The following is a 16230-nucleotide window of genomic DNA, read 5'->3' as shown; positions in this document are numbered from 1 at the left end:
ATACTAAATTCATCACTATTCTATCTGTCCAGGTCTTCTGAAGCTAATCGGGTTTATCAAGTGGAAAGCAAAAGCTTATACATAATTCCCTTCATCAGTTGAGGTAAAGATTATTTTATTCTGTCCCATGCCATGCTGAGACCCTTAAATATGATCCAGTTTTTGTAAAGTGCTTGATTCTGGAAAAAATCTTTGTCTTTGACATGATGACACTTATATTACTGAAGCAGAGGGTGATTTAAGATACTGAAGTAGTTTAGAAGTGGTTATAGATGTTCTGTCTACTCTTGCTTATACTAATAAAACACCTTACTAATTTTTAAATGACGAAATATAAAAATATCCTGGAAAAATATAGTGGAGTATGTTGTAGCACGATGCCCATCACCGTTTCCTGGAGCAGATGGAACAGATGCTCAATATTATGAAAACTGGTGAAACTTGCAGTTTGTTTTATCCTCCCCATGTCTTACAAGGGCATTTTAACTAATATCTTTCATTGCTTCCCATGCATGAGAGAAAGCTTGTTGGAGAGGGGGCAGTAGAAAACATCTGTTCTGTGGCTTGAGTTAGGATCATGGTAGTGAAGATTACCCATTAGAGAAGTGTTTTTCTCCTTGGCTCTTGGTGAGGCTGGACTGTTGGTGTCGGTTTGGATGGACTGCAAGGTGTCCCTAAAGAAAAACGTGTCAGTCTGAGGATTACTTTGTAGCATCATTTGTTTTTATAGGAAGCCCACCTGAATTTCTAACTGCTTCCAATCCTGTGAGCCAGCTGAAGAAACACGGCTCATTTAATATAAACAGAAAGTTCTTAAAATCTGCCACTTGGTGGTACAGAGGCATAACAGATTCTTGTAACCAGTTCTTTGGGGAATACTCTCGTGTTTGGAGGAGAATTTATGTTTGTCCTCTGCAAATACACCTGCCGTAGAAAAGTTCCATTTATTTCCCAGCCTTTCTCCTACTTGCAAGTGGAGCCCAGGCAGTTTGGTTTCCTCATCGCGTCGGTGTCCAAAACGCTGAGGGACTTGTGTGATAGGAACAGCATGGGTCATGTTATTACAGTGTTTGACTGAGGATGGCGTAAGGGGCTGATGGACACCCCTAGCCCTCGTGAGCTGTAAAGATGCAGTTCGTGCAGCACCATCCATTTAAAGCTTTCTTTGGCTTCGGTAAGTGCCGAGAGCCCGGTTCTACCGGATCACAAATAAGAACGAGCCTTAAAAAACAGCTTCTTGACCTAATAAGTAGCATAGTCCTTGCAGGGCCCTATTAGTTACCCTTTAAACTGTTTTTTTTTTTTTTCATTGAAAAGTATGTATTAAAACTCTGTGCTCAGGCACAAAATTTCTCTTAGCATTAGCCTGATTTTTAGCCAATTCTTTATTTTTATTTGGATATGTGAAAAAGTTAAATGGCTTTTGACTGGAAATATCCAGGCACCTCGACGCTCTGGTCACTTTTACATTGCTCACTAGGTGGCAGTAAGATGTTGTTGTTGTTGGCGATTGAAAAAAAATTGCAGATGTATGTTCCACAAATGCCTGTAATGTCTTAAAAGGTGAAGGTCTAGTATCAGAAGCTTTTTTTTTTTTTTTTCCTTTTCTTCTAAAATATGAAATCCTCAGATATGGGAAATGCAAGATGAAAAACAGCTCTATTCAACACTCATTAACAATCCCAGTTCCCCTGAATTTGTTACAACGATAAAGGAGATCTATCTTGTATAAGCTCGCAGTAAGAAATTTTCTCTATTATGTCTCTGGGAGGACAAGTATTGGGGAAACTAGAGGTAGACAAGATGAGAAAAAGAAAGAACAGAAACATAACACTGGTGAAAGAGGCATAATTTGTAACACAAGTTTTAACCAGGCCATTATGGAGTACTGATGTGAATAGTGGATTTTTGTTTTTGCTTTCTTTTGTTTTCCAAGAGTTTCAATAGAAGTCCAGAAAGATCCTTTAACCAAGCTGAATATAGTGTGTGTGTGGGTCTTAATTCTTCCACTTTTTGTGCAGTTTCTGAAATCTATTTGCTTCATTTAGAATTAGTATGAATAAATAAAGAAGTTACCATTTTTCGTGATAATATCCTCATCCATTCCAATTTTATTTTTCACATATTTCAGAGATTCAACTACTTCAGCTTTCCTTTTGCAATAATATAATGGCCCAGTAATTTCCTTGCCTGGGAAATGCCCTGGTATAATGTAAGGGCCCAGTAATTTCCTTTCAAGGCAAAATTTCTTCGTCATTGGAAATGAAGTAGATCTAATATATTTGTTCCCTGGTATATCTCTCGAATCTCCTTCAATTAGTTCATGCATTCGGCACGGTTTAATTTAGCATATAATTTTATTGACAGTGAACTGTATGTGAACTTAGGCCAGTGCTAGCATAACCCCCGAGCGAGCCAAAGCTCCTCCTCTGCTTTGGCCTGCCAGCTTTCCGGGGGACCTTGGGAAGCTGTGCCTCTCCGCAAGAGCCAATATTTGATCTACCACATCCACATGTGCAAGGGCGCTATCAAGATTTGCCCTGACTGAAGAAAAACACCTGTTGTTTCCACCTGGGAGTTTTATTTAGTATTTTGTATTTCGTATTGCATGCTTGGTTTTTCTTCGACGGTCTTTTTCTGTGGAGTCTCCTTCTCTGGAGATCTTCCAACCCCACCTGGCTGCCACCCTGTGCCACATTGCTCTAGGTGACCCTGCTGGAGCAGGGGGGTTGGACTAGATGATCTCTACCATTCTGTGATTCTGTGTGATTTTTCTTGCAAGTTTAGAAAGGCAGAACTTTCAGTGGATGCGTAGGTATTTGATGATACCACAACTAATGTACCTTTGCTTCTACCCTACCATCTCGATTACCATTATGGAATGGAAAGATGAAGGAAAATAGGTTTATAAGATCCTAGTATTTGATACAATTGTGTTCTGCTGACTCTGTTATACCTGCTCTTCTTTAAAGCCTATAAAAAAGACAGCATACAACTTAAAAACTTAAATTAGAAGAATACAGTCTGACCATTTTCTTCAGCATGGACGCTCAAGGTTAGTGTAGTAAAAGAAGGCAATCGATCATTTCATAATGATTTCATAATTTGAAAATGAAATGACAAGTCTGCTTCCGACTGCTAAGTGTGGGCCCGGCTCCTGTAAATGCCGAGGGATTCCCTGTGCTTAGAGGTAAAAACACCCTCCTGACCTTGGGATGGGGAGTTCAGAATGACTCCAAAGCTGCAACTATCTTATCAAAGTACATAGATCTGAAATAGCCACTGAGTGCGAGATGATGCTAAATCCCCCCTATTTCTGAAAAGATTTAAAAACTTTAAAACTTCCAAGTTTTTTTAGGATGGTAAACATTGGAAAGACAAATACAGTGGCTTGTTGGATGACTACAGAGCTAGCTATTAAATGGAGTTTTTCCTCAGGCCTATGCTTTGATGTTGTTATTGAAAGAAAAGCCTTTCGAGGGACTTGTAGCTGTCAGTTAAGAAAGCTGATAGCACAAAATAGCGTTAGGGACAGAGTTCCTCCCATGGAACTGGCTGTTGGGTTCTGGGCTAATATTTCTGCCAGATGGCGTTTCTGAAGTAAATGACAGAAGTTGAACTTAAAACAAAAGGAGAAAAACGCGAACAGGATCCTTACCACTTGATCCTCCTATAGGAAGATGGTTTTTTCAGGGTCCTTCAGTCATTGGCAGCTACCAGGGTTTCACTTTTAGGCAGAAAATCCTAGGTTTGGACCCTACTGCCAGCGACATTGAACACGAACAAACAGGTTGGGATTTGCTCTGTAGCGCAGGTCTGCCTGCTGGATGCCCACTGGAGGAAATAGCCAGGCAGAAACTGTCCCCTTTCCCTCCTCACCTCAGAGGCACCAAAAAGCCCCAAGCCTACCGGATAAGCCATTTCCTGGAATTTCCCCTTGTTATTGCAAATAAATCTTTGGTCTGTTGCAAAGACAAACATGTAACACAGAAAATCCACCTCGACTATAACCCACAGCTTGTTGGACCAGTGCAACAGAGCCGGGGCTGTGGCTGAAACCGATGGGTCGGAGCCCAAACGTCCTTAGGGGGAATCTTGAATTATTCTAATTTCATTCTGCCTAATGTATGTCTCCCTCCTAGCTAAATAGCTGTGGGGTCCCTGCTCACGGCTGGCTTCGGATGAACCATCATCTACAAAAGGCCAACTCAGAAGCCCCAGGTAGTTAACGTGAAAGAAGCTGAGCCAAACCTGGATATTGGGGGTCAGAATATATCACGGGACACAAATATGTTAAAATAGCATGTAAAATGAAATTTAGCAGGGAAAAAAAGAGAAGCGTTAGTGAAGCGTGCTGAGCCGGGAGCATGACTGTGTCTGCTGGGGTTCAACCAGCTGGAAGTGCTCGCTCGAGCCGTGCTTCCTCGTGGTGAGTGACCTAATGTGCCTGGGCCTGGGAGCTGGTGGATGCTAAATACCGAAATACTCATTGTACATGCGTCTTCTTTGCTTCTGAAGTGCTGCTGTATGAAGGGTGATTTTTCTGTACACTAAATTTTGCAGTAAGTAGTGCCAGTTATTCACTAGCGATCCTCACTGTAGCCCCAGTGGTGGAAATGGTGCTGTCCAAAAAGCTTTCCATTTGGAATGAAACCTTGGAACGTATTTCACCAGGGAAAAGCAGTACCACCTGACCTGCTTCACATTTGGATTTCAGAAAGATGTGTGAACTTGTCCCAGCGAGGCTCAGAGCAGTGTTTTTGCAGATGCCCCGTGAGCTCGCGTGTCCATCGTTACGTGTCCATGTGCACACAGACACACGCATGTTTTTCAGTGAGAAAACTCGAACTCTGTCTTTTTTCTTTCACTGGCAGCTTTTGTCTCTTCAAGGGAGAATGCTCCATTAATGCTAACATGCTCCATGCTGTCTGCAGTTGGAGACAAGAACATTTAAAATCCCAAGTATTACCTCATGTGGACGGATAGGTGCACAGACCTACGTGCCTAGAGTTACCTACAGCATCAGTAACTTAAGTTACAGTGCTCTATTTTCTGCACATCATAATGTGGTCTGTGGTCTGTTTACCAACTGTCTTATGTCTCTGATGCCCTCTGGAAACAATTTTCTGTTTAACACCACTTAAAATTCTGCATACAGTCGGCTGAAGTTAGGGCTGGAGGTGATGATCTCAGGCTATTTCCTGCATTTCCTAATGATTTTTTTCTTATTTATTTATATTATGGATAGTGTTTTATTCAGGCAGAACAGTGCTTATGATCCTGGTGGATTTTGAATTTACTTATTGTATGTCTACAGTTGTAATAGCTTGTGTCGTATTCTGAGAATCTGAGTTGCCTAGTCACTCAAACTTGCACAGTTAGGGTTTTCAAGACATCGTTGGATGAAAAATCTGAAAAAATATAAGATAAGAACAATCCTGTTAAGATGGAAATTATTAAAATTAGAAGACCCCTACAAGCACATTTGCATAGTTAAATGTATCTGGCATAACTTTACTATCAGATCTGTTCCTGGATGTTATTAAAATAATTCTGCCATGGGCATTAATTTAATTAATACCTCGAGCTTCTCTGAGTTGCCGTAGTGTTAAGATGATGACCCGAGGACCATAAAGGGAAGGGTCAGCATGACTGTGCGAGTGCAGAACCCTCATCCCCGGACAAGCACATGAACTGAACTCTTTAAAACCATTTTTAAAAGCGAGCTCGCGCAGCAGCCGAGGCTGGGTTCCCATGGGGAGGCTTACCCTGAAAGCGGCTGCTGGGAACACTGAAAGAACAGAGATATGATAGGGACAGATCTGAGGCATCCACCCATCAAAAGCTGAACGAAGGAGAGCCAAAGCAAGCGCCTTGTGCCCCAGTGACCGTCTGTGTTGGTGAAGGAGGACGGGGCATCTCTCCTTGACGCGTTGGCTGTTGGCGGCTGTTGGCCAGGTCCATAGCACATTGCGTCACGCTTTGCGCGTAGCGGAGGCCGCGTCTAGGTTGCAGGGACAACGTGGGGGCTCTTTTTGCCAGAATGGGCAAACCGAGGGCGTTGAGGGACACAGGTGACGCGCTGACATTTCCAAGACTGCTCTCTAGCAAGAGAGGGTAGCTCCCAGCACCAGCACCTAGTTAATGAAGAAGAAGGCAAGACCTGAGGAGCACACAGGCCACAGTGGCAGGGAGTTCACTTATCATATACTGATAGTGGGTTGTGAGATCTTAGAGACTACAGCAGTTTGCCAGCCCTGGCCAAAAGGGGCTGGATACCTTGCGGTGTCCAGACCAAATGTTAGGGATAGGGAAGCTCCAGACCTTGATCCAGAGAACTGAGCAGCTGAGCAAAAAGAAGTAGCAAGATTAAAGAGTAACCTCCAGATAGGCTGGGAAAATGTCATGATGGAGACTGAGAGGGAGAGGCTACTGTTTTTAATCAGCATGAGTGGTTGCTTGTTGAAGCAGCTAAAGAGGGGATCCCCAGGACGGGAGGACCCTTTGGCATCGCAACCACCATACCCTCTGATGCAGCCAACACTCAGCAGCAAAACACAGAGAAAAACACCAAATCTCCAACCCATCCACTGTCCTAAAGGACCATAGAAACTGAAAATGACACTGATACCAATTTTTAAAAAGGACTTTGGGATGGAAGTGTGGCTTTCGTAGAGAGAAATCGTGTCTGAGAGAAAGCTGCTCCTGTGCCGGCAAGCATGGGGGCTAGGGTGATTTGGCTGATGCTGTGTGCTCAGGTTTTCCAAAAGTTCCTGGTAAACTCCTCAGTCAGAAGATCCTAAAAGCAAAACTGTAACAGAATGAAAGAAAAGATTCCCTCTGGAGCTAATCGCTGGTTAAGGGCAGGATATGAAGAGTAGGGATAGACGGTTGGATATTTCAGCAGAAGAAGATAACAAGTGAAATCCACAGGGATCTGTGCAAAGACCTGTTATGTCTGGTATATTCATAAGTGATCAGGAAAACGTTCTAAATACTGAAGTACTTGATGTTTTTTAAACTAAGTTATTCAGAGTAGGAAAAAACAAAAATCCCTGATAAGAAAAATGTAGAAAGTTCTCACAATACCAAGTGCAGGGCAATAAAATGGCAGCTCAAACTCAGTGCCATTTAGCACAAAATAATACACATGGGGAAAAATAAACCCAACCGTACACGATGGGCTTCACATTACCTATTACTACTTGGGAAAGAGAGCTCAGAGTGACTGTGAGTAATTCTAAGAAATTTTAGCTCAGGGCAGAGCTGTCAGGGAAGACAGAGAAAACAAAACAGAAAAAAAAAATGTTGGTGTGTCCTCCCCTCTTGATCACTGCCTGCAGTTCTGATCTCCCTGTCTAAAGAAAAAGGTGTAGTAGAACTTGAAAGGACGGAGAAACCTGACAAATGTTTTCAGAAATATAGAATAGATGCCAAATTGAGATTGATTAAATAGACTGTTTAGATGGGAAAAGAGAAAGCAGAAAGGCATGTGATAGGGATACTTAAAATCATGAGTGGCATAGAGAAAATAGGCAGCAAATGATTACTTGCTGTTTCTCACAAAACAAGCACAAGGACATCTAATGAAATGGTCAGGTAGTTGTTTAAACAAAAAACAGCAAATAACTTTTTCCTCACAGTGTGTGATTAAACTGGCATCAAGTCTTACAGTACCTTGCAGTTGTGAAGCTTAGATGGGCTGAAAAACAATTAAGGTAAGTTAATGGGAAAAAAAGTCTATGGAGGCCTATTAAGCACAAATATAATATCCCTGTCTCAAGAACTCCCCAAATGGTAGACAAGTGCTAGGAGGATATGCTGGAGGAGGTGTTTGTATGGTTACACTTTTTTTTTTTTTCTCAGAAATCCTTTACCTTTGTATCTGCTAATGGCTCCTGGCTCATACAGGAGGCTGGACTAAATGGACCCCTGGTCAGATGCCGTATATTTCTTCTACATGATGTTTTTATGAGGAATCAGTCTGGGAGACAGGCGTGTAAAATATCCCAGACCAACATGATTCTGAAGCCTTATCTGCACTTAAGGGATTTCGATGTAGCCTGGATGTCCACTGAAGAGACTCTCTGAAGAGAAAATATCCAAAAGGCCAAACTGATCAAGCTCCCTGAAAAAGGGAGAACTCTGAAGCTGATTATAATGAAGCAAAGAGCTACGTATTTTTGGGTGTTGAATTCAGTCCCTTGTGGGATGAGGGAAGAAAATGAGCGCTGTTGCTGTATGCTGCACGTCTGTCTGTGGTGCATCCGGGTGGGGAGAAAGCACTTGCCTGGGGAAGGTGAAGTGGTCTGGGCAGTGCTGGGTGCGTGCATTTCTCCATCCTCTCATCTCCTATTTGCTAGAAGTTCTTTAAAAAGTTAGTGCTCCGCATTTTGTGTTGCTCGTTTTATTGCTCTGTGCTGCTCGTTTTATTGTTCTGACTGTTTCCTAGGCTTGTGTAAAGCAACAGACATCTGGGAGCCAGCCAATACCATGGCACTGGATAGAGAAGGCCACTGTAAAATAGCGGCAAAATTGCTCTTTAACTAGAAGTGCAGCCATGAGAACTGTATTTCGGTGAGAGTCTAATACAGAGCTGGAGCTAAATTGAATGTCTGTTTCTTCAGGGAGGGGAAATTTAATCAGGTGCTCAAAATCAAATTAAGATGGAAATCAGTTGAGAAAAACACAGGAATTATAATCCGACTAATGACCTGAGATAATAGTGGCAAGAAATTTGCTTGCACATTGTAACACAAAGTATAGCTTCTCTAACAAGTTGCTGTGTTTAGCTTGTGATCGCTTTGCATAGTTCAAAGCCCCGTGTTTCCTTGAGAGGGCAATTAGGACATGCTGCACTTGCACCATTTAGTTCCCATTCATTACAGTGATACTAACAGTCATCATATTGTGACCAGTGTTTCTATCACCGGGATATTTTCTAACTTGGCCATTATACTGGAAGCTCGTTTTCTTTTTTCCAGCCTAGCATGAGATAGCCTCTGGGACTGTCCGCAAATGATCCAGAGGTGCCATATCTCCTTCAGGAAAACAGACTCTCCTATAACATAAGCTGCAGAAAGAAACTTCTTTACACCTGTCGGTAGAAAATGGGTCCAGCATGTGGCTTCATCCCTGCTGCAGAGAGGGATTTTGTTTTTAGTGTACATATTCTGATTACTGGATGCAGGTAGAGGGGTTCAATCAGTGCAAACAGAAAGGGTGAACACTTCTCCCACTGATTTTCTGTCTTTGCGAAGGGAAAGCTTTGGAGGAGCTGCGGTGCAAAATTATTGCTGCTGTTCTCATCCCTGAAGACGGTCTCTGAAATAAATTTGCCTCTCCGATGGAGGTTAGAAGCTGCAGCCCTGAGTGAGTATTAAAAGGGAAATGTGCTACTCTGATATTACATGGAAGGCATTCAACTTAAACCAGCGCGATGTCTCGATCCTCTATGACCCATACCCATCAGGGGTTATTAGCTAATTGAATTCAGAAGGTAACTCCCTAACTGTTTTCAACCTAAATTAACTTGCTTCAAGAGACCAACTTATGTTTGTATTTCCACAGAGATAATGAGTTTAGCCCTCAACTGAAACCTTGCCAGATAATGAGGAAAAAATAAATCAATGACCTCACTCTTATCTGGTCTTAACAGGCAGGCTTTTCTTTGCTAAAAGTGACCCTGAAATTGTCTGGATTGATTCACATAAATACAAAGCACCACATTCTGCAAAGCACAGCTGTTCTGTGAAATGCTTTGCTCCACGAGGAGCACTAATCTGAACATCACGGAAGGTGGAAGCATTTGAAACATGGCTTTTCTTAGAGCAAAAAGGAACACTTCTGAGAAATTCAAACCTGCAACAAAGTGAAGAGTTAAGAAATTACTTCCAATGCTAATTAGAGGAAAAAAAAAACTACTTTCACCCTTGCAATTGGGACCGAACCATCTCCACAGACATGTACATCTCTGGTTATTTAATTATCTGGCATTGTTAAGTAATTAAGAATTAGTTTTTCAGGTGTTAAAGGGGGATCACTGGGTGGTGTAAGCTGAAGTAGCTGTATTGGTGGAGGTCTTGCTCTCAGTGCCTTGATTCATGGAAGAGAGAGACAGCTCAGCAGTGTGCCCCCTTGTAGTCTGCACCTCTTTCCTTACTCTGGATAGGGATCTCTAAAATGAAGGCCTAAATCTTCAGGTAATAAATGCAGCTTGTAATAATTTAACATGATATATGGAGCAATTTATTCAAGCAAGCAGAAGTATAAGGCAGGATATTTTAAGTACTGGCAAAGAATCTATAAAACTTTCAAGAGAAAGACCAAATAAAAAGATGGAAATTTTACGGTGGTAACAGCAGTAGCAATGGTGGTAACCATTTTGGTGCAGCAAGAGATGTGAAATTTTAGAGATGCAATATCTTTTATTAAATCAGTTGATAAGGTTTTGTACTACCATTGCTTTAAGTTTGAACTTAAGAATATAGGAAAAAATACCCCTAGGTAAAATACATCTTTCTGCTAAAAGACTGGTAAACACTGGACTTTTTCAGTCCTTGCAGGGGACTGCCTAATAAAGTTGAAACGGCTTCAAGAAGTGGAATTCTGTCATAATCAATACAACAAGTTTGAAGTTGTGACAGAATTAGGAGGAGTAGTTGGTACATCAGATGCCTGCACTACCATTCAGAGGGACCTTGCTAGACTGGAGACCTGGACAAAGGGAAACCTTGGGAAGCTCAGCAAAGTGAAATGCTACATCCTGCCCCTGGGAACGATCAACCCTGGTGCACAGTACGCGTGGGGACTGACTGTCTGGAAAGCATCTTATGGAGAAGGATCTGGGAGACCTCGTGGACAACGAGTATGATGAGTCATCAACGTGTCCTTGCAGCAAAGAAGGCCAATAGCAGCCTGGGGTCCATTAGGCAGCGTGTGGCTAGCAGTCTGAGGGATATGATCCTCCCCCTCTGCTCAGCCCTGCTGAGGCCATAGGCGGAGTGCTGGCTCCAAAGTTGCCCACTCCTTCATGAGTGACATGGACACACTAGAGAAGTACAGTAAAGGGTCATTAGGATGATTAAGGACTGGAGCATCTCTCATATAAGAAAGGCTGAGGGAGCTGGAACTGCTCAGCCTGGAGGAGGGAAGGCTCAGGGGGATCTGATAAGAGTGTATAAATACCCAAAGAGGAGGAGCAAAGAAGATGGAGCCAGGCGCTTCTCGGGGATGCTGGTGACAGGATGCATTGGGCACAAAATGAAATTCAGGAAATTCCATTTAAACATAAGTTTTTTTTTTTAAATAGTTTTACTGTTGAAGTGCTGAAGGCTGGAACAGGTTGCCCAAAGAGATTGTGGAGTCACCATCTTCCAATTTCAACCAGTCCATGATTTTATGAACCCATAATATGTTTCTACTCTGTAGTTAGGACCTTCTCATCAGCGTAAGAGGAGAGGATGAAGTCCAACTGTCCCATAGGGGTAGTTAAGAGGACTCTGAAGCGTTTCTCTGTGGAGTCAACCTGGTCTCCAAAATGTCCTTAGTTTTAATCCAAGCCCCATACAGCTTTCTTTGCTTTTGCCTTCAGACTGGGCACTAGCAAATTCCAGCCTGTCACCCATTATGTACTGTGGAAGATTGACCTCTAGCCTGTACTCACTCTTCATTTGTGACAGAATTTCATATAAACTAATGCCATCTTTCTGTGTCTCTTAAAATACTGTCATGAGGAACAAAACCTTTTTTAACCCCTGTTAATCAGTGCTCTTCAGGAAAATTCCTTCCTGGCCAGTGTGAAATCAAGCAACTCTCTGTAGTGCATCGCACAACCATCACTGTTTGCCTGACGCTGGCAGAAACTCAAGCAGATCTGTTCTCCTGGAGACCTCAGGCAAGGTAGCTGCTTCCTACTTAAGCACATGTGCTCAGGTGGCACCAGTTCTTCAGAGGACTCTTTCCCCAAACACAGCTGGGGTTGCTCAGCTGCGGTGGCAGCAATCACGCTATGTCCAGGGCCTACTCGCTGTTGTCCTGGCCCCTGTCCTCTATGAAACAATGAGCACCTGGGTGTGTAAATAGTGGTGGGATCTCGAATCAGGGATAGGCACCTCTGTGTTCAGCATGGCCAGCACCACAGGAGCATGTCCAGAGACTCAGCTTTTAACTGCTGAGGAACTTCAAGGTTGAAAGTGTAGATGCCTATCATTCTCCATCTAGTGTTGAAGAATGAAGGAGATCCTTGATCTTTGAGGTTTGAGGATCTCAATAGTGGGCTGAAATGTCTACAGTAGTCGGTAAATGACTAATCCCATCTAATCCCTCTGCAGATTCTTTTTGTTTTTATCATTTTTTTTAAAAATTACCCATTCAAAAGGTGCAGACATGCCTGACCTAGTGATCATTGCCTTTGTTGTGGACAGGGAGCGATGAGAGATATGTGAGCACCATGTTTCACTTAGCTTGGTTATACCTGCTGAGAGATGATGCTTTTTATTGTAGTGCTATGATGTTGTGGCTGCCTTGTTTTTCTGGGGCAAGAACTGATCTCTGGTTGGTAGTCTGCTGCTCTGGACAAGCCCAGCAGCTTCAGCATTGCGCTCTGCTGAGCACTGGTAGCAGAGCCAAAGGGGCAAACAAACCCATGAAGTGTATTTCCACATGGTGGAAATACAGTCAGAGACCATGCAGAATACAGCGTGCTAATATGAAAAATCACCCAAACCTTCATGTGGTGAAGAAGTTTTAAAGGCATTTGCTGCTATTTGATTATAAATCTTAAATAAAGAATTTTATCAAAACTAATTAAAGCTACTTCACGGAGCTGGATAACACTTTCAAGCTGAAGCAGAATATTCATCTACTATGTGAACCACAGTCTTGACTCTAATTACAGGGCTTCCAACTCAGTCTTAAATGGTTTTGTGATAAGCAAACCCTTCTTTTATTCCCTCTAAGCAGTTGCCCTACATGTGTAATAGTCTTTAAAGGAATTCATTTAGCAACCAGAGCTCTGTCAACTTTACCAACTGTCATCAATTATCAGCAATTACAGATGGCAATTTCCCAATCTCAGGACTATTAAAAAATACATGAGTAATTTTGTATTTTATCTGAGATAAGTTTCCCTTCTGTTTGAAACTTATCTGCACTCAGAAAACCATACCCTCACACCCCAAACACAGACATATTTAGTGCCCTTCCCATTCCATATCCTGAACTTAAAAATATTGAATTAACCCAAACAATAAAAACCAGTGGTAGGCACAGATTAAAAAAGAAAACAGTCTGTGAGCAGTGGAACTACTAAAATTTGGGTTCCTGTGATGGGCTTGGTGTCTGGATGCTCTGCAGTCTGCAAAGGTGTGAGTGCTTGGAGAATCTTCTCAGATACTTCACAAATACATACCAGCTGTCTCTCTTGCATGTGCAACCTGGTTTCTAAAGAGTTGTGAGTTTGTTCAACAGCCTTTTCTCTCACCAGCAGCATTAATGAGATCTTCTATCCACACGAGGTCTTTCTTCTATCCACACTCTATTTGCTCAAAGCACATGCCTCTGAGATGACCTCTTGACTGTTTTGTTGTTTGAGCAACAGGCTCAAAAAAGGCAAACCAGAGGATGGATAGGCCTACCTATGTACATCAAGAAAGCATAACTGCAGAGCTTTGTTACCTTAAGAAAGGCTAAATATTAAGCACAGCATTTTAGCCTTCATTTATAAAGTAAGAACTGAAGATGCATTAAAAGGATGTTTACAAAGAAAAGTTGTTTTTCTGCTTAGGCGGTTCTCTAGGCTTGGGAAGGACAAGTCGGTGGCTGAAAGAGCCTCGCTGTGGGTGCGATGGTTTCCTCTGCCCTGTTTGAGCAGTCGTGAGGACTCTGGGCCTCCTTCTCCTGGTGATTGGTTGGCCCAAAAGGGGCTTTGCAGTTTTATTCTGGTGTTTTGCAAACTTTGCTGTCTGTCTCTTGTTCTGCATTGCATGGTGGTCTTGGTTGTGATGCCCACCGCCGCACCAATGTGGTCTGAAGGAGGAACATCATTAACTAGTATCACTGTGGAAAAATGTTTTACTAACTTGGCCTTTTAACAAGATATGCAGAGTTTTGCTTGCTTGTAACTGCCCTACTTTCACTCCCTCCATGCTCCCAAGTATCACAAGCCTGGATAAATGAAACTTGTAAGGCTTGTGAGGTAGTAGGGATACAAATATTTAGGTGAAAAAGACTTCCAAAATTGCTGTTGTTTTTTTTCCCTCAGAGACTTTGAACTGTGCTTAAAGGATTCTTTACTCTTCCCCTTCCAGATACAGACTTTCCAAGTGCAGATATTCTGCACCAGGAATAGCTCACTGCTTGCAACTGCATTTCAGCACAGTGACCAAGTACTGCTCACCCAGAGGTGCTCTGGATGGGTGTCGGGTGCCTAATGGATTTCCACCTTGCCTCCAGTAATTTACTGCCTCTTAATTTTCTTATTTAAGAGCAAACTTCAGCTCCCTCCTGGGGCTATAGGAGGAAGCGTTCTCACGAGGGTCTTATGAACCCCTAGCCTGAGTGGCATCCTTCAGCTAGAGCGGGATAACACAAGGCTTTCCTTGCTTAACTACATACTCAAAATAACATTAATTTGCTGTTCTATCTGGGAGTATAGAGAGGCTTACATTCTGAAAACAGCTGTGTTACTGCAGTATGGGAAACCTCAGAGCTTGGACTCCAATGTTTCATTCTGCTTTAAAAATGATAAAGATGAAATAATACTGCTTAAAAATATGTCTTATTGACTTTTTCCTTTTTTGGGGGAAAATTTTAAAAATATTTTAAAATTCTAAATCAAAATGGATGTTTCTTTTCAGAGTAATCTGAAGATCTAACTTTGAACTGGTTTAGTCCCAATGTCAAGACGCCTTGTCTGGTAATTTCTGCCAGCTCATTGTGCAAATTGCTATGAAGAGCAGTAATATTAGCTTGAATGCAGTAGGTGACTGCACATGCTGAAATAGCTAACTTTTAGTGGTACTGTTGAAAGGAAAACAGATACAGTCTCACAGATCATTGGACTTCCCATGGTTTAACGTGCCATCAAAATGACATTGTAGCAGCTACCTGCGACGTGCTGAAGATGAAAAATACAAATTTAATGTGGAGTTGGTATTCATAATTATGCTGCAATTCTGCTTTAATAGAGCTGTCCATATTTGCAATACTGTAAATGTTAAAATAAATTTGGTTGAAAGAGTGCCAGTGAGAGGCAGCATATAATTTTGTTGTTGTTTGTGCCTTACCCTGCATAATTACAGTAATTATGTATATTAGGCTGTTCTGTGTAATGGCACCAGAAGGTAGATAATTTTGTCAATAAATGGCTGTAGCAGTTTTTATATTTTTTGCCTCATCCTCAGAAGTGCTTTTAAGATCATTTAATATTGTTAATTCACCAATAATAGGTTGGAAAGTATTGCTGATGTTTCCAGATGTCCACCTGAAAGAAATGCCTTCTAGAAAAATTTAATTGGCTGCTAAAAAAATCAAAACCTTGCGTCTAAGCAAATACAGAGCTTTTTTTTAATGCACATTTTTAAAGAAGGTAAGTTTTTTAATTAGCTAATTGGGCTAATGTCAATATAATATGGCAAGGAGCTGCAATAGCTTTGTAACTAAGGTAAGTAAGAACTGAGTAACGTGTATGCTCAGTTCAAATTGTGTTTTATACTATGAAATCTATATATTCTTAATGCCATTTGCTTATTTTTCAACATAACAATTTTAGATCAAGCTACTTCATTGAACTGACCTAAACCTTTACTTAAAATCTGACACAGAGCAGAAACACACTGATAAGAAAGAAAACAGACAAGAAATTTAATGCACATGGAAGAAACAGAACAAGGAGATGGACTGAGGTTGATGTGGAGGGATAGGTTGTTTGTGTAAAGCAGAAATACAAAGGAAAGGTGGCATTTAGCAGCTAGTCTGGTCAGATGTTCAAGAAAAATACAAGAAGTAAAGTTGTCTGTTTTAATATTTAAGGTAGTATAATAGTAATACCATGCTAACTGAAGTTTATGAAAGCACTTTGTGTATGACAGCGAGGAGCAAACTAGGATATACCAAACCACGAATATAAGCTCAGAAGCAGCTGTCCAGCATTGTGAATTCCTCTATTTTTTACTGTTGTATGTAGTCTGAAACAGTGTCAAAACCATTTTCACAAATGACTGTCACAAA

Source organism: Tinamus guttatus, unplaced genomic scaffold, assembly GCF_059628265.1.
Source record: "Tinamus guttatus ecotype Peru unplaced genomic scaffold, ASM5962826v1 Tinamus_guttatus_pri_ptg000470l, whole genome shotgun sequence".
Classification (NCBI taxonomy): Eukaryota; Metazoa; Chordata; class Aves; order Tinamiformes; family Tinamidae; genus Tinamus; species Tinamus guttatus.
This window is presented reverse-complemented; position numbering follows the sequence as displayed.